Source organism: Sarcophilus harrisii, chromosome 3 (genome assembly GCF_902635505.1).
Source record: "Sarcophilus harrisii chromosome 3, mSarHar1.11, whole genome shotgun sequence".
Classification (NCBI taxonomy): domain Eukaryota; kingdom Metazoa; phylum Chordata; class Mammalia; order Dasyuromorphia; family Dasyuridae; genus Sarcophilus; species Sarcophilus harrisii.
Genome location: NC_045428.1, coordinates 10,281,629 through 10,304,575, shown reverse-complemented (window position 1 = coordinate 10,304,575; position 22,947 = coordinate 10,281,629). Strand labels below are relative to the sequence as shown.

Genomic DNA, 22,947 nt, shown 5'->3' with positions numbered 1-22,947 from the left:
AGAAGGCTTAGGTGACGCAGTTGTAACATTTCATAACGTCATTGATGAGAATATTCACAACAACATGACTCCAGAAAGCTTCCAGCGGAAGGATGATGAAGCAGTCTGTGCTCAATCCAGCAATTTCCTTCTTAATTGTTTCTCCCACTAATGACCCAGAAGCAGGGCTGGGAAAAGGCATCTTGGTCTCTAGCCGAATGAAGGCTCAGCGGGGTGGGACCAGCAATTCTCTATAAATGACACTGAAATCTGTCCACCATGGTGGCAGGCCACCTCCTAGCCCCATTCCCATTCTGACACCGGCTCTTGAGTCCCTTCCCAGCACCATGCGTGCCCATCTGCTCTCTCGGGTGCCATCTAAAGCAGGACAGCAGATGGACTCAGAATCATGAAATGCACATGCTCAGTGACATCTTGGAGATCATCAAGTCCAGCTCCACCTCCTATTTTACAGAAGTGGAAAGAGGAAATGATTTGTCAAAGACCACCCAGTAATTTGGTGACAGAGCCAGATTGATCCTTTCTTCCAAACCCAAGGCTCCTCTTCCTTCATGGATACTCTCTACTCCTCCCCAGAAAGCTTTCTCCACAGACACTCACACACATGTATACATGGTCACACATATGCATACACACTGAATTTGGAGTTAGAAGAGCTGAGTTCCAGTCCCCGCTATGTCAGTTACTATCCACATGAGCTTTGGGGACCAGAATTCATGGGAGTCACAGTTCCTTCACTGTATAGTCACCTTTTAGCTCTAATTGTATGATCCTTTCCTTACTTAAGGTCACTTCAGTCCCATGTCTTACTAAGCTCCTCCTCCCCATTTCATCCTCTGTCACTGATACATAACCCAAACCACTTACGATCTGAGACTCCTTAAGAAAAAGCATTCACATGGACTTACCCCACATTAATAAGTAAAAATTAGGATTTGGCTATTCAAGCAAAGTGATCATAAAGTCCATGTTTTGCTCTGAGCAGACAATCTCTAGAATATCATGTTGGGTTCTGAATGTCACATTTTTGGAAGGACATTTATAAATTGGAGAGCCTGCAGAGGAAGGCAACCATGGTGTGTGTGTGTGTCCATGTGTGTGTGTGTGGGTGTGTACATTAAGTCCTACAAAGATTGGAAGAACTAGAGATGTTTAGAGAAGAAAAGATTGAGAAGTAGCCTTAATAACTGTTTGCAAATAACTCCTTAGAAATAAAGTTGATCAACAGAAAAAGAAGTATAAAAGGTTACCAAAGAAAATAATTCTTTAAAAATTAAAATTGAACAAGTGAAAACTAGTGACTCTATGACATCTCTCACTGGAAAAAACAATTGACCTAGAAAATAGATTCCGGAAAGATAATATAAGAAGTACTGGATTACCTAAAAGTTATGTCAAAAAAAATCCTAAGCAAGAATATTTCAAGATATTATCAAAGTGACTTTGCTATATTAGAACCAGAGAGCAAAATAGAAATTGAAAAGATCCACCAATCCAATCACTGACTGAAAGAGATCCCAAAATGAAAACTCCCAGTAACAAGCTAACCAAATTCCAGAACTCATGGATTAAGGAGAAAGTATTGCAACCAGCCAAAAAAGAAACAAACGCATATATCATTGAGCTACAGTCAAGATTAAACAGCATTTGGCAGTTTCCACATATTGGAACACAAAGGAATACAATCAAGAAATCCTACCCAGAAAAACTGAACATAATCTTCCAGGGAGGAAATGTATATTTGACTGAATAGAAGACTTTTAAGCATTTCAAATTAAAAGACCAGAGCTGAATAAAAAAAATTTTGAACTCCAAAGACAAGACTCAAAGAAAACATAAAAAGGTAAAAAAGAAACAAGAAAGAGAAAGCATAGGAAATTCAATGATTCAAACTGTTTATATTTCTATATGGCAAGATAATATTTGTAACTCTTAACAACTTTATTACTATACTGGAAATTAAAATGTATGTAGACAGAGGGTATGAATATAAGGTGCCTTTGATGTAATAGTACCCCCAAAAAATAAAGGGATGAGAAAGAAAATCACATTGGAAGAAGAAGGGGGAGATTGAACAGGTCAAATTATTCTACATACAAGAGGCTTGAAAGAGCTATTATAATGGAGGGGATGATTGGAGGCAAAGCTTGAACCTTATTCTCACTAAAACTGACTCAAAGAGGAATTAGCATATATGCTTCATTGCATATAGAAATCTATCTTACTCTATAAGGAAGCAAAAGGAATGGGGATAATAGAATGGAGGAGTATGGAGTGATGAAGACAAGGGAAGGTATATTGGGAAAGGTGGTGATCAGAAGTAAAACACTTGAGAAGAGAGAAAAAGTGTGGGGAGAGTAAGAGAGAAAGGGTAATAAGCAAAAAGTAGCATGGAAAGGAATACATAGTTATAACTAAAAAGGTGAATGAGATGAACTCATCCATCACGCAAAAGTAGAATCTGGCCTTAGACACTTAACACTTACTAGCTGTCCAACCCTAGGCAAGTCACTTAACCCCAACTGCCTAGCCAAAAAAAAAAAAGGCAAATAGAATGGATTAAAAAACAGAATCTTAAAATATATTGTTTTCAAGAAATACATTTGAAACAGATATATACAGGTAAAGGTAGGAGGCTGGAGTAGAATCTATTATGTTTCATCAAAAGGAGATTCAATCATCATTTTCAGAAAAAGTAAAAGCAAAAATAGATACAATTAAAATAGTCAATGAAGGAAACTATATCTTCTGAAAGGTACCAGAAGCAATGAAGCCATAGAAATACTAAACATATATGTACCAAATAATATGGAATCTAAATTTTTGAAGGAGATGTTGAGAAAATCTTACAGGAGGGAATAGAAAATAAAACTATACTGGTAGGGGACCTCAATTGTTTCCTTTCAGAACTAGATAATTTAAAAAATTAAACAAGTTAAATTAAATTAAAAAATTAAACAAATTAAAAAATTAAACAAGACAGAAGAAGGTGAATAAAATTCTGGAAAGGTTAGATATGATAAACCTCTGGAGAAAACTGAATGGGAATAGGAAAGAATATAGCTTTTTCTCAGCAATACATGATACCCACACAAAACCTGACTGCATATCAGAACATAAAAACCTCAAAACCAACTACAGAAAAGCTGAAATAGAAAACATATATTTTTCAAATCATAACACAATTAAAACATATTCAATAATGGACAGTGGAAAAAGATTAAAAATTAATTGGAAATTAAATAATCTAATAAAGTAGGCTAAAGAACAAATCATAGAAACAAGAAAATGACAACAATGAGAAAACACACCAAAATTTGTGGGATACAGTCAAAGATGTACTTAGGAGAAATTTTATATCTCTAGTTGCTTACAACAATAAAATAGAATATGTAAATCAGCAAATTAGGTATATAACAACAACAACAACCCATTAAAAGAACAAATTTAAAATCTGTAATTAAACAACAAATTGAAAATTCTGAAAACCAAAGGAGAAATTAATGAAATTGAAATTAAGAAAACCATTGAACAAATAAATAAAATTAGAAGCTTGTTTTATTTTTTAAAACTCAATAAAATATTATAACCAATTAAATCAATTAAAACCAATAAAATGACCATTGGTTAATTTGATTTTTAAAATGAAAAGAAGAAAACCAAATTGCTAGTATCAAAAATGAAAGGGATAAATTCACCATCATTGAAAATGAAATTAAAACAATTGTTAGCAGCAATGTTGCTCAATTATAAACCAATAAATTTGACAATCAAAATGAAATGAATAGCCACAAAATATAAATTACCCAGATTAACAGAAAAAGAAATAAAATATTAAGTAACCCAATATTAGAAAAAAATAAATTGAACAAGCCATCAATGAATTTCTTAAGAAAATGGATTCTTAAGGAAAAGGATGCATTCAAAAGCAAATTTTCCAAATATCTAAAGAATGATTGGTCACAATATTATATGAATTATTTGGGAAAATAAGTGAAGAAGGGATCCTACCAAATTTCTTTTATGATACCAAGTCCTGAAACTCAAACCAGAAAGAGCCAAAATAGAAAAACAAATTTATAGACCAATTTCCCTAATGGACATTGATAAAATTTAAAAAAATAAAATACTAACAAAAAGATTACAGCAATACATCACAAGGATCATATACTACGATGAAGTAGAATTTATATCAGGAATTCAGGGCTAGTTCAATATTCAGAAAACTATCAACATAAATTACCATATCAATAACAAAACCAACAGAAATCATATCACTACTCAATAGATGCATAAAAAGTCTTTGACAAATACCACCCACTACTATTAAGAACACTAGAGAGCATAGGAATTAATGGAGTTTATGTTAAAATGATAAGTAATATTGATCTAAACCATCACAGACTTTTGTCTGTAATGGGAATAAGCTAGAAGCTTTCCCAATACAATCAAGGGTGAAGCAATTGTGCCCATTATCACCTCCATTATTTGATATTTTGCTAGAAATATTAGCTATAGCAACGAAAAGAAAAATAAATTAAAGGAATCAGAATAGTCAATAAGGAAACAAAGCTGTTACTCTTTGCAGATGATATGATTTTTACTTAGAAAATCCTAGAAAATCAACTAAAACTATTTGACACTATTTACAACTTTAGTAAAGTTACATAAACCCACACAATTCATCAGCATTTTTATATATTGCCAACAAAATCTAGCAGCAAGAGATAGAGAAATTGTATTTAAAATAACTAGACGATACAAAACACTTGAGAGTCTACCTGCCAAGGCAAACCCAGGAATTATATGAACACAACTATAAAACCCTTTTCACACAAATAAAGTTAGATCTAAATCACTGGGAAAATATTAATTGCTGAAGGGTAGGTCAAACCAATATATTAAAAATAACAATTTTATTTAAATTAATCTATTTATTCAATGCCATACTAATAAAACTATCAACATGTGTTTTATAGAGTTAGAAGAAAAAAATAACAAAAGTCACTTGGAAGAAAAAAAAAGCTTGAGGCTATTAAGAGAACTAATGGAAAAAATTCGAAACAAGATGATCTAGCCATACCAAATTTCAAACTATTATAAAGTGGTAATTATCAAAACAATCTGGTATTGTTTAGGAAATAAAGTGGTGAATCAGTGGAACAGATTAGGTACAAACTATATTACAGTAAATGTAATAAAGGTCCAAGTTTTTGACACAAAAATGCATTATTTGACAAAAATTGGTAGGAAAACTGGAGGGAGGGGGGAGAGATATGCCAGGAGCTAGACCAATGTCTTATACTTACTGTATGTCAAGATAAGATCAAAATGGGTATATGATTTACACATAAAGTGATAAACCATAAGCAAATTAAGAAAGCATAGAATAGTTTATCTGTCAGTTTTATGGATAAGGTAAGAATTTAAAACCAAAGAAGGTAAAGAGAGCACTGCAAAATATAAAATAGATAATTCTGAATACTATAAAATTAAAAAAAAATTGTACAAACAAAACTAATGTTACCAAAATTACAAGGAAAGCAGAAATCTGGAGAAAAATTCTTCAACAAGTATCTCTAATATTTCTCAAATATATAGAGTACTGAGTCAAATTTATAAAAAACACAATTCATGCCTCAATTAATAAATGGTCAAAGGATATGAACAAGCAGTTTTCAGACAAAGAATCAAAGTTATCTACAATTATATTTTTAAAATGCTCTAAATCACTATTGATCAGAGAAATGTAAATTTAAACAATTCTGAGGTACCACTTCACACCTATCAGAGTGGCTAATATAATGGAAAAAAAGGAAAATGTAGGGTATTTTTAGGGGATGTGAAAAAAAATGGGACATTGTTGGTAGAGTTATGAATTTATGCAACTATTCTGAAGAGCCATATGGAACTATGTGGAAGCTAATTATTGGAAATTAAAGGGGTGTCCATCAATTGAGGAATAGCTAAACAAGCGGTGGTATATGGTTGTAATAAAATATTATTGAGCTATAAGAAATAACAAAGAAAATGATTTCAGGAAAAACTGGGAAAGATTTACATGACCTAACACATAGGGAAGCAAACAGAATCAGGAGGATGTTATATAAAGTAATAGGAACATTGTTCAATGAAGAACTATGAATGATTTATATGTCATGCTATCTAATGATCTAAGAATATCCCAAAGGACTAATGATGAGACATGTTGTCTGCCTCCAGAGAAAGAACTGATGTTGAGTGAATACATGCTATTTTCACTTTCTTTTATTGTTTTTCTTTTATTTGAGTCTCCTTGTTCAAAATGAGTAATAAGGAATATTTTACATAATTGCACAGGAATAACCTCTATCTGATTGCTTTCCATCTCAGGGAAGTGGGAAAGAGAAGATAGAATTTGTAACTCAGAATTTTAAATAAAAATGTTTTGAAAAATTGGGAAAAATAGATGATGTTCTTGTTTTCTGCCTATGTGTCTCACTACCCAAAAGCTTAAGATAGCTTTTTCTTTAAATTCTGGGCATAAAAATGTTCTTACTAATACCACTTTAATAAATACTTTGCTAAAAATCTTTTAAAAATATTCCTGGAGGGGCAGCTAAATGGTGCAGTGGATAGAGCACCAGCCCTGAAGTCAGGAAGACCTCAGTTCAAATCTGGTCTCAGACACTTAACATGTCCTAGTTGTGTGACCCTGGGCAAGTCACTTAACCCCAATTGCCTTAGCAAAAAAAAGCAAAAAAAAAATTCCTGGTTCTGGGCTTCTCTCCTCCATTTCTATACTCTTTTATCTGAATTCCTTCTTTGGAATTGCTCAGAGTCTTCACAGCGTGTACCATGTTACACTGAAGTCTTACACCCAGATCTTCTCTCCTTCACCCATGTGTTCCACGCTCCAAAATCACAGGGTTCCCCAATTATATAACTTATAAATATTAATTTTGTATTGCAGCTCATTCTGCTGTTTTCATGGAGCTTTCACAAATAATACCTAGATATTGTTGTCCTCCCTAATACCAGACAAACAAACGCCACTTCTATTAATTGCCTGCAGTGAAGAATGGATAGAGAAAAGCAGAAGGGTTTGACCTAGGACTTCCTCTCTTTTTGACATAGTCTGCTGTGTGCTTTAGCCTAAGAGATTGCCTTTTTATTAAATGGGAATGAAATTCTGAAAAATTAATTAAGGTACTGGGCTAAGATTCAAGGATCAACCACGTAGAATTAGTGGCAAGAGGAAAGGATAAGGAGGATGGACCAGGAGCTCCTAACCTGAAGAGATATTTATGTCATAGATACTTAGCTTTACAGCTCACAAGGACCTTGGATAGGCATAGTCCAATATTCCCATTTTTCAGATAAGGAAACTGAGGTCCAGAGAAGTTGTTGGAACAGAGATTTAGAGGGGAAGGGACCCTATAAATCAACTAGTCCAAGACATTTATTTTACAGATGAAGAAACTGAGACTCCAAGAGAAAGGTCACACAGGAGCTGAAATGAGATTTGAACCCTGGTCCCCCAGGTCCTGAACATAATAAATGTTTGTTGACTGTCTGATTATCATAAGGAAGAGGAGCTATCTTTTTCTATCTGGTTTAACAAGACAGAATTAAGTATAAAATGGAATTAGTTAGGACCCTAATTAAGGACTTGGAAAAGAACACATTTCCTGACAATTAGAACTTATTCCGTCTTCAATAAGTTTTTATTAAGCACCTACTTTGTGCCAGGGACTGTGCTAAGCACTAAAGTTGTTCAAGTCCTCCAAGAGTTCACTGGGAAGACAAATAACTAAATATGTTCATAAAAACTAATAGAAATAAATAAAATAAATAGATATAAATGGAATAAATAAATAGAAATAGAAAGTATTGAAGTTAAAAGAATGGAAAGATTTCCTGAAGAAGCTAGGATTTTAGTTATCACCTGAAGGAAGACAGGGAAGACAGGAGGTAGAGATGAGAAGGGAATATATTCCAGGAATGGGGGATAGAGAAAATGCCCAGAGTGGAGAGATGGAGGATCTAGTTTGTGATGATACATGGGGGGATGGAAGGTGGAAGCAGACTGGAAAGTTAGGAAGGAGCTATGTTAGGAAAGGCTTTGATGATAGAGAAAGAATATTTTTAATTTTCTCCTGAAAGCACTGAGAAAGCATAGGGGTGTGTGTGTGTGTGTGTGTGTGTGTGTGAAGATGTGACTTGATCAGAACTGCCCAAGTGTGAAATTCATTTCACTTTAATTCATCAAATATCATTTTTCTTTTTTGGAGGTTTTTAAACAGAGGGAAGATGATCATGTTATAGTGGAGATTTCTGTCCAGTCTGGATCAGACCAGATGGTTCTCCAAACCCCAAATCTGTGATTTTGGAATTTACTAACTACCTACTATGTAAAAGGCGCTGTACATGGCAAAAAGTGTTAAGCCTTCCCCCTTCCTCCAACATATATACCGGCAAATACTCTGGAGATTTCTTAAGCCAAGGCTGGATGACCACTTGTCAACAATTTTTTTAAATGAAGCCTTGGGCAGGTACTAGATGGACTTGTTTAAATATGAGATTCTTTAATTCTTTCTTTTTTAAAAAATTAAATTTCACTTCCACTAGAAAAGTGTTTTGAGAACTCTGAGGTTGTTACTGAGTGGCTAAGAAGGGCATGTGTGAATTAAATGGGTAAGACGATGGCATTATATCCTTCTATTAGGTCTTGGAAGAATGAAGATAGCCAAGTTCATTAGATTGTAGGCTTCTTGTGGGCAAGGACAATCCCTACTCTTTTCTAACACGAGGGTCCTGTATAACTTCATAACTATTATTAGTCTTTATATGGAAATTTGAGGTTTGGAAACTCTACATATATATCATTTTGTGTTGAGATAAAAATAATGTTTCAATATCATTTCATTTTCTCATATAATATTCGATTAAGTGTCATTTGACTTGACTTTTCAATATTGTTCCCAAACAAAAGAGCACTATTTTCCCCTATAAATGACAAGAAAAGATGGACCTCTCAGAATGACAGAGTAAAGGGATCATAATTAGAAATAGAATGAAATAATAGCTGGCACTTTTATAGCTGTTTTTGTTCCCTGGGGGATATTGATGGGAATTGCATTGTGGACTTTGGGCAAAGGAAGTGGATGCCAGTTCCAAGACCCTTCCCTCTATGTGCACAGGAGCCATTGTAGCTTGCTAAACACTTGGGTTGGTCAAAGAATGGAAAGGAAAATGCCCTCTTGAAATTACTGTGAAATATTTATAAGGCACTTTCAAGCCATTTAAGTGCTTATTATTGGTGCTGTGATCATTTCCCAGGGACAGTTACAAAGATGGCATCTGAGAACAGAATTTGTATTTTTGAATGACAGATCAAAATAAAAGAATAATTGATGTAGAAATAGGATGGCAACAGACTTGGTGCCTATTAGGGTGATTATAACAGGAGACAGAGAGAAGACAGAACTATTCAACTCTCCTTTGGCTTTTCCCAAAGCAGAATTATCTTCAGAAAGATAAGAACAGGGAGTTTAAAATCTCAAGTAAGTATGAATGTGGTAAGAGAATACATAGCTACTTTCACGACTTCCAAATCACGTGGTCTGGTTGAACTTTATCCTAGTCTACTGAAAAGACTGATGGATGTGATCACAAATCTGTAAAAAATCATGGAGAATGAGAATATACTATGGTACTGGAATTGGGCAGATGAATGTCCCCATTAAAAAGGAAGAGATGGAATTTCTATAGGTAAGTGAACTTGATTCCTTGAAAACCTGACAAAATACTAGCTGACCCATGAGCATTTAGAAAGAGAAATAGAGATTGTTCAGAACCAGAATGGGTTCCAAACTAACCTCACTGAAATTTTATGGGGTTATCAAACTGGTAGATCAAAAGAATACTCTAAATAGGATTTTCTTAGTTTTAATTTTGTTAGATAACTCATTTTATAATTTGTTATATAATGAATAGACACATTTTTGACACTTCCAAGGAAACACAAATTTCCTCCAAATTAGGGGATTTACCTCACTCTCCTGTTACTCTACTTCTTTCCACTAGCTGCGTTGATCTTCCAAACACCATATCTCTAATCCTTGGAGAAGTTAATTCATTTAATTTTGGAACTGTACTCTGGAATAAGTTGTCTTATTTAGGCAATATGTGGGAAGCCATTTAGTCCACTGTACCTGATCATCTTCAGACCAGAACATCTTGACCATGCATCTGGACTTTATTGCTAAGGACTCCATTTCCTTATGGGCCCATTCACTATTAGATCCAAACTCCCTTGGTTACCACTCCCCAATGACGACATTTCTGCACATTAGAGTGTAAGTTCCTTGAGGGAAGGGACTATGTCACTTTTTGAATTTTTATCTTCAATGTCTATCACAGGTCCATGGTGCATGCATAACACACACTAAATGAATGCTTTCAGATAAATTAATTAGTTTCATTTAAAGAACATTTCATCCAAAGCAATTTACAGCTTGTTAACCTCAGAGAAAGAAACATGTCTTTTAAATTTGACAGGCCGTTACTACTTTTTTCCCTCTCTCTTTGGGCCTTAGTTTCTTTATCTGAAAAAGCATGATCCATGAAGTCCCTTCTAGTTCTAACACTCTAATATTGAATTCTAAAACTGAAATGAAAGATCACAAAGTGGTTTTAAAATGAGAGTGTAAGATGGTAGGAATATGTTTGATTATTACAGTCTGGTGAGAAGTTTGTTGGAACTATGTGTTCTAAGAAAGGAAATACAATTGGCACATCCTGCCCAGGGAGGTCAGGCCTGATTCACTAATAAATAACCAGAAGTCCAATGTGAAGGCAAAGCAGTCTGGTGGAATTTAAAGCAATGACTCCTAACCTGTGGGTCACGGGGCCTCAGGGAGAGGAGAGTTATTGCAAGAAGTCTATAAATCTATGGATGAATCAATAACTCAGTCTATAGACAATAAATATTATGTAGAGCTATGCAACACATGGTTAAGAAGCCGAGTTCTGGATTTACACAGATTGGGTCCAATCCCAATGGAACAAACACAATTATATCCTTAGTCTTGTGCTTTCATTTGGGGATATAACCCAGGAAGATCGGAATCTAGCTCCTATTTAGGTCTATACAGATGTGGTTAAAGGGCCCTCAGATTTTGTTGAAGTACTCAAGATAACAATGGATATTAGATTTATGACTACCTTTTTTTCACATCTCAGAAAAAATATGAAACAGGGAAAACAAAAGAAAAAAAAAGAAGAAAAAAGGAAGGAAGGAAGGAGGGAAAGAAGGGAAAAAAGAAGGAACGAAAGAAGGAAGGAAGGAAGAAATCCCAATTTACAGGATTCACAAGAACTCAGAAACAATCAAGACAACCCCACTTTTCTTTCCAATGAATCCCGTCTTCCTCCAGGGAGCTACGTCAGCCTCCAGATTTATATCAATCAGCAATCTATAATTGAGACTTCCTTGAAAGATAAACACATTTGGAGCCGAGTGACTGAATCCTTCCTTGTCTGTTTCAGGCCCAAGCGGTTCTCCAGACTCACATTTGGCTTACCCCAGGCTGGCAGTTTTTTTCTCCCCACCATCCCCATCCCTCCCACTCTGTCTCCCTCTCTCTGTCTGTCTTTTCCTCTCTTTGTCTTTCTTTTTCTCTCTCTGTTTCTATCTCTGTCTCTCTGCTTCACTCTCTCATTATGTCTGTTTCTGTCTCTCCATGTGCTTCTCTCTCTCTCTTTCTCTCTCTCTGTTTCTGTCTCTGTCTGTTACTCTGGCTCTGTCTGTTACTCTGTTTCTGTATATCTTGTCTGTCTTTCTATCTCTCTGTGTCTCTGTCTCTCTTTCTGCTTCTCTCTATGTATCTGTGTGTTTCTCTCTGTCTCTCTCTGTTTTTCTATCTTTCTGTGTCCCTGTCTCTATGTGTCTCTCTATCTCTATCTCTGTCTACTGCTGTCTCTGTCTCTCCCTGTATGTGTCTCTGTCTCTCTTTCTGTCTCTCTTTGTCTCTGTCTCTGTGACTCTGTGTCCCTGTCTCCATCTCTCTGGGCCCCTTCACACCTCCCCACTACTAGCTCTCCCCCTGGAAGCTGGGGTTTGCTCTGGGTCAGAGGCACCAGACTCCCTCCTTCAAAGACGAAAGGAGAGCCCTCCCCTTGGGAAGCTTTCAGGAGGTCTCTGGCTGAGGCACCACATCACTGTTAATGGAAATGGTTTTGGACAAATATGGATCAGCCACTGTTAGCAAGAGCTGGGCCGAGAGGAAAAGCCGGCACACACAGCAAGTAGCTTATAAACCTTAAAGCCCAATCTAGCTATTGTGATCAGGGTTTCAGGAACTCTTACAGGGTAACACAACCCTGGTGGAGCAGAGCCTTTGAGGGAACGAAGGAATGGATGCAGTTTTTTAGTAGACATATCTTGAAATGCAATAGGTCCTTGCACTCTCTACATCTCTGAGCTGATTGCATGACGGTAACACTAGTTCTGATCATTTGCAAAAATCTCTGAGGATGGGGAGATAGTCATTGATTTCTTCCTTTGACAGATTTTCCTTGACATTCATAAAATCTGACCTCCCCCTTCCCCCAACAAATGCTTTTAGTACCTTTCTCTTTTCCGACAACTTGAGAATTGGTTCCTCATCAGGCTCTAGAATACTGCAGCCCTTCCTGGTTAAGATCCATAATTATACAAGAGTTTGGCTTAACTATCCACACAGGAGAGACCAAGTGGATGAAGAATACCTATAGTCCAGGCTATGTCAAGCTGTCCGATAGATGGATTACAGAATTTATGATCTTAGTTAAGTACATCAAGTCTTGTAAAATACCTCTTCACAACAACCCTTGATGGGATAATGAAATTTTTATTTCCATTTTATAGAAAAGTGAATTTGAATGAAATGATTTCATGTATTTCTGAGACAGGATTTAAGCTCAGGTTTTCCTGACTCCAACACCAGAATTCTAACCAGTGAGCCACCTTGCTTATCCCGCATTATCTTGGACATCTACTACGACTGAACAATAAGTTGGTTCAGCTTTAAACACACAGTATGAGCTCGATAAGCAATCCAAACAATCATGAGACCCCGTGATGCTGATCTCGTTCTACATCTGCTCACTCATTCTACAAGTAGAATTACCCAACAAGAAAAGTCACCTGTCTGGGCCCTGAAGAAAGGTCTGGGACCCCAGAAGGGAGGATATAGCTGTGGGAAGGGGAAATACAGAGAATGACTTCTCCAAGTCTCAGGGCAAACTGGGACTCTGGTCTAAGTCTCTTGTCTTTAAGCTCAGTGAGCTTCTCACTGCCCCACACTGCCTTCTCAAGTGGAGGTGCAGTAAATCTTGAGGGCTATTTTGGTAATTAGGAAGACTCACATTCAGACAATTACTGGTGTGTGACCTTGAGAAAAATACTCAGACAGCTTCTACCTCAGTTTCCCCATTATAACCAAAGCTATCTCCCAGAGTGATGTGAAGCTCAAGCGAGATAACAGATATAACACACTTAAAGACATTCACATGCTATCATATTATCGGGCCATGAAGAAGCAGGGTGCTCACCGGAACGACCTTTTTCCCTGGAGAAAAGCCAGTGAGAGGAACCAGAAGCATCTCTCTCACTGCGGCTGCTGGTAGCCAGCGTTCCCATTGGCTGGTCAGGAAAAGACCTCTCCCTATCCGGGCTAACTCCAGTAGACTTGTGATGGAGAGAGCCACCTGCATCCAGAGAGAGTCTGTGGGGACTTAGTGAGGATCACAACCGAGCTTTTCTCCTTTGTTGTTGTTTGCTTATTTTTTCTTTCTCATTTTCCCCTTTTTGATCTGATTTTTCTTGTGCAGCGTGATGATTGTGGAAATATATTTAGAAGAATTGTATATATTTAACATATATTGGATTGGATTTTTAGGGGAGAATGGAGGGAAGAAATGGAGAAACATTTGGAACAGAAGGTTTTGCAAGAGGGAATGTTGAAAACTATCTTTGCATGTATTTTGACAAGAAAAAACTATATTTTTTAAAAAGGAAAAGCCACCTCAGTTCTCAGGGAAGGCTCCAGACAAGGAGGGAAGAAACCTGTGGAGCTCAGCTCAGCCCTTCACCATGAGTGGGAAATCAGCCCTCAGCTTGCATAGCCCTAACCCTGCCCTTTGCCTTCCCACACAGTGCCGTGAGGCGGAGAGAGCACTGGTCCTGGTAGTGCTGGGTTGCCCCGGGTGTTCACACCTGCATGAGTGGGGCAACCGCTAAGTCTCACTAGCCCTTAGTTTCTGAATTCGAGAAGGAGGCCGTGGGCAGACTGACCTCGGAGATCCCCAGAGGTATGACCCTAGGCTGCTTCTTTTCATGATGGCTTCCTAGTCCCGGGACATGGCCAAGGACCACAGAATTTCAGTGAAAAAGCACCTCGCCAGGCCGGCAGACCAGCCTCTACCCTTCAGTAACGAGCCTTCCGCCAGTGGTTACCCTCCCTTTGCCGAGGACCCCAGGGAGATGGGAGCCGCCCCGACCCACACCCGCCCACGACCCATTCTCCTCTGCCATAGCTCCGGTCGTTAGGAAATTTTCCAGACAACAAGCCTAGATGGCCAGTTCGCAGCTTCTACCCAGAGTTCCTAGTAAAGCTCTCTGATAACAAGCAGAGTCAAGTCTCCTCTCTCCGCACAGTCTGGCCAGGACTTAAAAGCACTTCTCTGTCCCCAGGGACTTATTTTCTTCAGGAAAAAGCATCTATTCTCCCCAGGAGGGACTTTGTACTGAAGGGTTATTCTCAGCCCACCGAGAAAGGGGCGCCATCGTGACTAGGGCAGCTCCAAGTGAGCCCAACATTCGTGCTTGCTTACCTCTGGTGCGCTTGTTTGGGTACACACACACACACACTCTCTGAAAGGGTTTCAATTCCCAGGGAGGATGATGCAATGACTTCTTGTTTGGCAATACACAAGACAGACAAGTGCATCCACATACACACACACGTGTGTGCACATATATACACACGCATGTGCACATACATGCTCATACATTCCTAAGTATCAAACAACCAAGGGAGAAAAGTCAGGCTGGCTGCTTTTGTCGGCTTGTCTCTTCCTAAAGGTTCCTGGCCATGTGACCCTGGCAGCTTTGCAGGTATGGAGGCCTGCACCATTATGGATTTTGGTTTCCCAAATCAATCACTTGATGCATTAAGTGGGATGAACACAGCAAACAGATTCGCCCCCACCCCCGCCTGATGTCCCAGAGGGGAGCTTAGAAAGTATGAGAAGAGAGGAAGGGTGGAGAGCTGTTGACCTAAGGTGAAGCTGCATGGAAAGGTGGCAGACTGGGAATCTGCAGATTAAGGTTCTCATTTTAGCTTTTCCAGCTGTGGGGTCCTAGGCCAGTTTCCTCATCCAGATGTAGGGCTCTCTTCCTACTGTATGATAGGGAAAATTGCTCTGGGGGTTAGAAAGAAGCAGAAAGAACCATCCCTGTCTGCCCTCCATCTGGTCTCCAGGACCCTTAATGATGGTACTCAGTGCCTACCTTGTAATCTCACAGAACTCTCCTCTCATCACACAACACCCTGTTCGACTAATTGGCCTGGGATCCACTCCCCAAGCCCATATCTTAGCCTCTTATCTCCTGCTTTTGTGTCTTCCTCCTATCTTCAGGGAGAGAGAAATCTGCTCAGTATTCAAGGCTCGTCTTTCCAAATGGAAATGATCATAGCCTCCTTTGGAGGCTATTAATGCTTTCTTTTAGTGCTGTCCCTAAATCCCAGGGCTACAGCGAGGATCACAGTACAATCACAATATCACAATATGTCAAGCAAGTCATTGCCCCACTCTCTGCCTCCCTTTCCTCATCTGTACAATGTAGATAATAGCAGTACCAAGTCCCAGAACCACTGCGATGTTAAATGAGACTATCTATGCTTCCCTATTAAAATGCCTCCTTAAAATGGGGGTGACAGGAGCACTGACTTCACAGGATCATTGTGAGGGTCAAACAAAAATAAGCTGTATAAAGAATTATCCCCGCACGGATCCCTTGGAGCGTATCCTGCAATAGCAATGACTCTATTGACAGGGAGATTTCCAGGGGGTGAGGAGTCTGGGCTGAGCCATTCACCCAGTGAGAGCGTTTCCCAGCTGGGGACTGGCGACACCCGGTACAGCTCTGCCCCTCAGGAGCTGGGGGACACTGAACAAGCCATTTCTTTCCCTGGGCATCGGTCCTTTCATCTACACTAAGGGATCTTTGCGGCGTCCTCCAGCTGTGACATTCTGTGGGTCTGTTTGAGGGTGAGATGTCTGACCGGGACCGGGGCTGTACCACGTAAAGCATTTTGCCAATCTTATAGCGCTACGAAAACCTTAGCTGTTGATGTTGTCATTGAATTGGTTGGATTATAGAGCACGTAAAAAGATCATTCTGTAATAAACCTGGTAAGGAAGACCAGAATCAGGTTTTGAAGAGTTTTCAAAGGGCTAACAGAGAAGCTTGAATTTGATTCTAGAGGCATGGGACTCGAACAAATTAACAAATGAGCGAATGAATGAAATACTGAGAGAATAACAGCAAGAGACAGAAAATGACATAGTGTGATTTGAATAACAAATATTGAGGGGATATATAATAATGGGACGATCACTGGGGAATAGGATGAGTCAGGGAAAATTTCAGGAAAAGATGAATCTTGAAGCTTGTTTGTTCTTCCTTTTGAAAAATATCTGGGTTGTGTGGGCTTAGAGATCCAAATCTCAAAGGATGAATTTTCTGTTACCTTATATTCTGAATTACTAGTGGGATAATTCAGAATTTTTCCTGTTTGAGCCTAGGATAGACAGGAAAGAGAAGCATTTGATGAGTGCTCGTCCACCATGAAAGGGCATCATTTCCTGTAAAATAAGCCTTGAAGGAAGGGAACCAAGCTCTACTGACCACCCTGACAGGTAGCAGCACAGAGGCGCTACCAGGAGCAATGGCAGACTTGCAATGAGATTAAATGTTCCTCTGACAACCAAGATGGTGTATTCAAGTCCACAGGATTGAAGGGAGTTAATGTTAGGAAGCCCAGGATGTCATCAGTAAACCTTATAGATCAGAGTACTTTCCCAAATAACCTCTCGGAACCCGGGACTGCTTCTTACAGCACTGGGCACTGCCCTTCAGTCTGGTTGTTCACTAGGTGACCCTCTGAGCTCTGAAATTCCCTAAGCAGAAGATGTCACTCCCTAAGCCAGTCCGGGATAGTGGAAGAGGGAGAATATTGGAGAAGGACTCTCTTTTCTTGCATCTGCTGGCCTGCCAAAGCTTCTGGAAGCATCTTTCTGGGTCTCAGTTTCCTTATTTATAAAATGAGTTTTCTTCTAGTTTGAAATTCTCTGATAAGGAAGGGCTTTCTGAACTCCCCAGCTGCTAATGTCATTTCTTCCCCAATTTGCTTTATATTCATTATCTACTCTACATTTGGTATATTTTTACATATACATTTTCCTGGAGAAAATGTCAGCTCCTTGAGGGCAGGGATTGTAGAATTTTTTATATCATCAATGTTTAAGAAATGTCTGTTGGCTGATTGATCCAATGGTTGCCACTGAATGCCTGGCTTGTCTCTTCTGCCATGGAAAACCCAAAGGAAAGAGATGGCCCAGCAGATTCTCAATAAAGGCAGTAACTAGGCTGGGCCTGTAGGAGGGGATGCTAGTGATCAAGGAGTCTGGGGGAATTCACAAGGAGACAGCGTTAGAGTTAGCCAGAAGCTTGGCCATCACCTTCTCCGGCTCTTTCATTTTACAGAGGAAGCATCTGGGGCCCAAGGTCACAGAGAACAGCCGCGCTCAGAATGTACCCAGGGCTTCCAACTCCAAATGCTTTTTCTCCTCCTTACCTCCTCTGGGTTTATCAACAACGAATGACCGAGTAAAGCAAGCTGATGTTCCAATAGACCTTAAAGGTCCGGGAAAGGAACACTGCATCCATTACCTCTTGCTCTTCAAGGGAATTTTTATAAAATAAATTCTATAGATACTATTGTGCCCATTTTCTAAATGAAGAAACTGAAACTCAGAGAAATTAAGGGACTTCCCTGTAATCCTACAATGAGTAAGTCTCTGAGACAGGACTTAAGTCTGTGCTTTGTAACCTTGTAATCATATCCTAGCACTTTTTCTGAAGGGACATTGGGCTGGTCTCTTGGTTGAGTTCAGCATCCAGGATTATAGCATGTACCCATGGTAGGTCCAGTTCCCACTTAAAGTCTTAGATACTTATTAGGTTATAGAGTTGGGTGTAGAGGGCACCTTCAAGACTATCTAAGTCTATACTAACCCCCTCTTATTTACAGAGGAGGTGACAGAGAGATGGCTTGTCCAAGGGTCCACAGGTAAAAACAGTCCTAAGTCATGTCCTTGGATTAAAAATCCCCCAGCCCAGGCTTTCCCTTCTCTTCTCTTTTTATCTGCTCATGTGTGAAACCACTGCCCTGATGGGGAAAAGGGGCTGAGGGGGCAATCAGCTGCTAATGGGTCCATGGACACCTTTTCCTGGCTAGTCACAGCCTTATATTGAGGGCTGTTTCTCTGCTGCAAATCTCTCTCCTCACCCCCTCTATAAATGGATTGGTTCTGCAGTCCGTTTGTACGGTCAGCTGACTGAAGGGAGGAAGAACAAGAGCAATCCCTCAGCTCAGGGAAAGATGGCAGCTTTCCTCTCCCCCCAAGGCTGACCATGGTGGGGAGTTTCCGGTTTTAGCCAATGGTAACCATGGAGCTTCTAATCTGATGAAGCTCAGGTGGAATAAGGCTGAAGGTAAAGGATGGAGCCAGCAAACCTGTCAAGGTCCTTCCCAGGGTCTAAGAGACCTGGGAGCCAAGGCCAGTGGGGGTTTCTCACTGTATATCCGGAATCAGGAGGGGGCTGTATTTGCCACTGGGTAAGAGACACCAGATGCTTCATCACTAACCATCCAGATCGCATTTGCTCTTCCCTGCTTTCTAGTCCCCTGATATGTTATGGTCCTCAGAAGAGGGAGCAAACAGTCATTCGGGGAGGTTTCTATTTGTCTGGAAGATCAGAGGAGACAACCGGGGCTGGGACACCATGAATGTCAATGGGGGTCAGCCATTCTTCACTCAGCTCAAGCACTCAAGAGGATTAGAGCTGATCGTTAAGCTGCTCACATGTCATCATTTACTCTGTCCCCATCCTCCAGAAACACACAGGCAAACACTCCCAGTGGAAAAACAGAGCTAGAGACAGAACTAGAGAGAGGAAAGGGAGGAAAGAGAGAGAGAGAGAGAGAGAGAGAGAGAGAGAGAGAGAGAGAGAGAGAGAGAGAGAGAGAAACAGAGAAACAGAGAGAGAATGAGAATAAAGGGAAAACGCCAAAGTGGATAACCTGTCCCTTAATACAAGAAATGACACTGCAGCCTCCAGCAAAATGGCCGACCCTCCAGCACAGTTTTTAAGACCCAAACAAGATTCTCCTTTACCCATTCTGATGCCTATTTTTGAAAGCAAGCTGGTTTTTAAAAAATCTTTTAAAGTATCCATCTTTCTGTACTCAATCCCCTCACCCTTTGCAGGCCCCGTCCCTTTCTGTGCCAGAGAGAGGATGGGCCACCCAGCCCTTTGCTTAGAGAGATTCTGAATCCTCACAGTCTCCCCCAGCCCATCAACATGCTGCTACATCCTCTGGTTCAGTCTCCTCCTGCAAAATTCATTAGGATGTCTGTCCCCTCCTTCTTTAATCCTAGGCAAACCACCTGGAGAATACGGAGATTCAGGGCGGAAACAGCCCCGTCCCACCGGCCGCTATTCTCCTCTATTCTGTTTGATTTTCCGAAAGATGATTTTCAGAAGGAACTGGCCGAGTCCTATCCAGCTGGGATGGGGGAGGGGGGAGGGGAGCAGGGAGGGCTGCAGCCGGAGCCAAGCAGCCCCTCTCCTAGGCCCTATGACTCGGCATTCCCATCACCCCCTCTCCTGCACACGGTGCAGACAGGAGGGTGGGGTGCTGACTAAAGCCAGCGCTGCTTTGCCATCTTCCCTGGCTAAATTTCCCAGCTCAGTCTCTCGGGCTATGTGGAAACTGGTCCTGTAGCTGCAAAGAAAGCCAGCTCTTCTTCTTACTCACTAGGGATGAGAGCCAGGCTAACCTCCTGGGGACGCAGCACTGGGGATTGGGGAGGGATAATAGGAAGGGGGAGTCTGACCCGCGAGCAAGGAAAAGGAAGCAGGCAAGTGGGGGAGGCTGGGATTGGGGGGAGAGCAGGGCCAAGGCAGCGTTTGGAGTCACTTAGAAACTAGCTTAACCACGACTCCGTTGCTCCCTTAAGATCGCCATCATTTTGAGTGTTTTGTGGAGAGGATGCGGAACCCGCCTCGCTCAGGGCGCTGGGGCAGGAGCCAGGAAGGCCAAGCGATCTCACCTGGGGAATGAGCGGGGTTAGCGCTGTCTCCTCTCCCCTGCCCTCTCTAGCTCTGGCTCCGGGGCAGACTTCGCCCAGCTCCGGCCCCTCCCTACCTGGGTTTTTTTTTTCCACTTCAGCTCCTGTATCTCCATCCCCAGAGAGTCCTCCTCTCCTCCTTCCCCCTCCCTCCTGATCTCCATCACTACCAGCAGCACCTGCATCTCCATCCCTTCTCCTCACCTCCACCTCCGATCTTCCTCCCCATCTCCATCACTCTCCCCCCACCCCGCCCCCGTCCTCATCGCCATCCCCGTGGCTATGGCCCCCTTGCCAGGCCCCTCCCGGCCGCTGCAAAGGTTAGCCAGAGAACTGTGAGACGAGGCGTGGTGACGCCAATCGCCGACCATCCTGGACCCATCTGCCCCCTCCCCCACAACCACTCCCTGCCACAGCCCGATACCCACAGGGATGTTTTCCTGCAAGGGGGGGGGGGGCTGGGTCTCACTCTGCCTCGCTCCCTTGCCCACACGATGCGGGCGGGCGGTGGCCGTGGGGATGGGGCGGCGGCGGTGATGTTTGTAGAAAAAGTGTTGTTTTCCCTCCCCCCCTCCTCCCCCATTCAGGACTTGGGCACAAAGGCCCCGATCCCCGTGAATCTGCCTCATTGTTCTGTCCTGAAACGGAGCCAAGTGCAGACTGGGGGCGGGGAGAGAGGCAGGAGGGCCCGGGGGAGCGGAGGGGAGCGCAGAGCCGGCTGGGCGAGCTCCTCTCCGAGGGATGCCCGGGGGGATGCGCTCTCAGCCCTCCGGTCCAAGGGGGATGGGGCCCCCGAAGGTGCCCTACACTGCGCCCGGGAGCTGGGGGATAGGAAAGCCAAGAGGAAGGGCCAGGGCCCCCGCCCCAGCCCCTTCAGGGACCGAGGGGGAAGGGGCGCCACACACCCATACACCCAAGCACCCGGCTGCGCATGTAGCCGGGAGGGCCGGCTGAGCTTACCGCCCCCGCCGTCACTGGCTCCGGCCGCTCACGCCGGGCTCCTGGGCGCCGGGCATCGGGGACAGCTCCCGCCGATGGCGCGAGGCCGCCTGCCTTCGCCGCTGCTCCTCCGAGACGCCCGCCTCCTTCTCGTGACTGTCTCTCTGCAGGTCGAGCGCTCCCCCTCCCGCCGCCCTGCCTGCCAGCCGGCCCCCCTCCCGGCCGCCCGCCGGCCCCCCTCCCCGCCTGCCCGCTGGTTGGCTGCGCCGAGAGGCCTCGTCAGCTTGTGGGGCTGGATGGGAGGAGGCTTTCCTGGGCGCCGCTCACAGCTGCCCTTGCTGGTGCTGATGATGGAGCTGTGACATCACTGCTCCCGGGAGCTGGGCCGCCACTGCGGAATTGCCTCGGCCACCTGGGAAAGCGAGGGACAGGAGGGGGGAGGGAGGTAGAGGGGGGGAGGGAGGAGGGGGGCCAAGAAATAAGGCCGTGGCCGGCCCTGGCCCTTCAGCCCCTCGAGATCCCACCCCCCACCAAGAACAGAGCGGCTCCATCCCGCCAGCCTCGGGCTGGAGATAATAGAAACCTTCCTCTGAGTTTGGACCCTGAGCACCCCCGGCAGGGGATGCTTCCTGGGGGAGCTGGGGGGGGGGGGGAGGACCTTGGCTTGTTCATGTTTGCTCCCTGCCCCACCCTCATCAAACCCAGCCCTGAAGGCAGCTGCTTCATCAAGGTTGGAATGAAGACGGAAATTATATTCTCATACACATGTACACACGCTATATATATAGGTATAGATGGCCTCCGAGTTCCCGGCCATCTCAAGATCTATGATCATAATGCCTTAAGTATAATCCTCCTCCCTCCCTTCTTACCTACCTCCCTCTCTCCTTTTCTCTCTCTCCCTCCCTCCTTTTCTCCCTCTCCCTCCTTCTCTTCCTCCTTTTTCATCTCTTCTCTTTTTTCCTTCCTTTCTCTCATCTCTCTCTCATTGTCACTCATATGTGTCTCTTTTATTTGCCTCTCTCTCTTCCTCTTTCTCTGTCTCTCGTCTCTCCCTGCCTCTCTGTGTCTCTCCTCTCTATGTGTCTCTGTGTCTCTCTACTCTCTTTTTCTCTCCTCTCTCTCTCTCATATCTGTCTGATCTGTCTCTCTCTCCCTCTGTCTGTCTGTCTCTCTGGCTCACTCTCTGTGTCTTCTCTCTCATACTTAACTTCATATATGCATCATCCTTTTGCTGCATGTTTTTCAAAAAACTGAGGGTACTTCTTTTCCTACTCTTATCAGAGATCTTTAATTTATAAAATCTCCTTCCCCAGCAGGTTGATTACAAGGAAAAAGAAAATGTTTAGATGAAGATGATGGACTGTCCTGAGGAGATGAATTTCCTCCTTTCATGGGGTGTCTTGAACTTTTCTACATTTTCTACATTTTCAAAGAAGCCATTAGCTTTTCCTTTATGTGTAACTGACTGTTACCTCCTGACCCTCAATCATGCTCACGCAGAAGGAAGGTTCACATTTTAGCTCTATGTGTGTCAGTGTCCACTGAAGAGGAATGCCT

At 42.1% G+C, this 22,947-nt stretch overlaps 1 protein-coding gene across 14 annotated transcripts in view; it reads right to left on the bottom strand.

Annotated features, from left to right (window-relative positions):
- KIF1A (kinesin family member 1A) overlaps positions 1–21,601 on the bottom strand; it is a 171,683-nt gene extending 150,082 nt beyond the window's left edge. For 11 of the 14 annotated variants that reach the window (XM_031957503.1, XM_031957504.1, XM_031957499.1 and 8 more), the window contains exon 1: positions 21,409–21,600. The gene's annotated coding sequence lies outside the window, so the exon portion shown is untranslated. Of the gene's footprint in view, positions 1–21,408 lie in introns of all 14 variants that reach the window. The other 3 variants (XM_031957496.1, XM_031957497.1, XM_031957498.1) reach the window with 1 other exon arrangement.
- Positions 21,602–22,947: the final 1,346 nt, after the last annotated feature.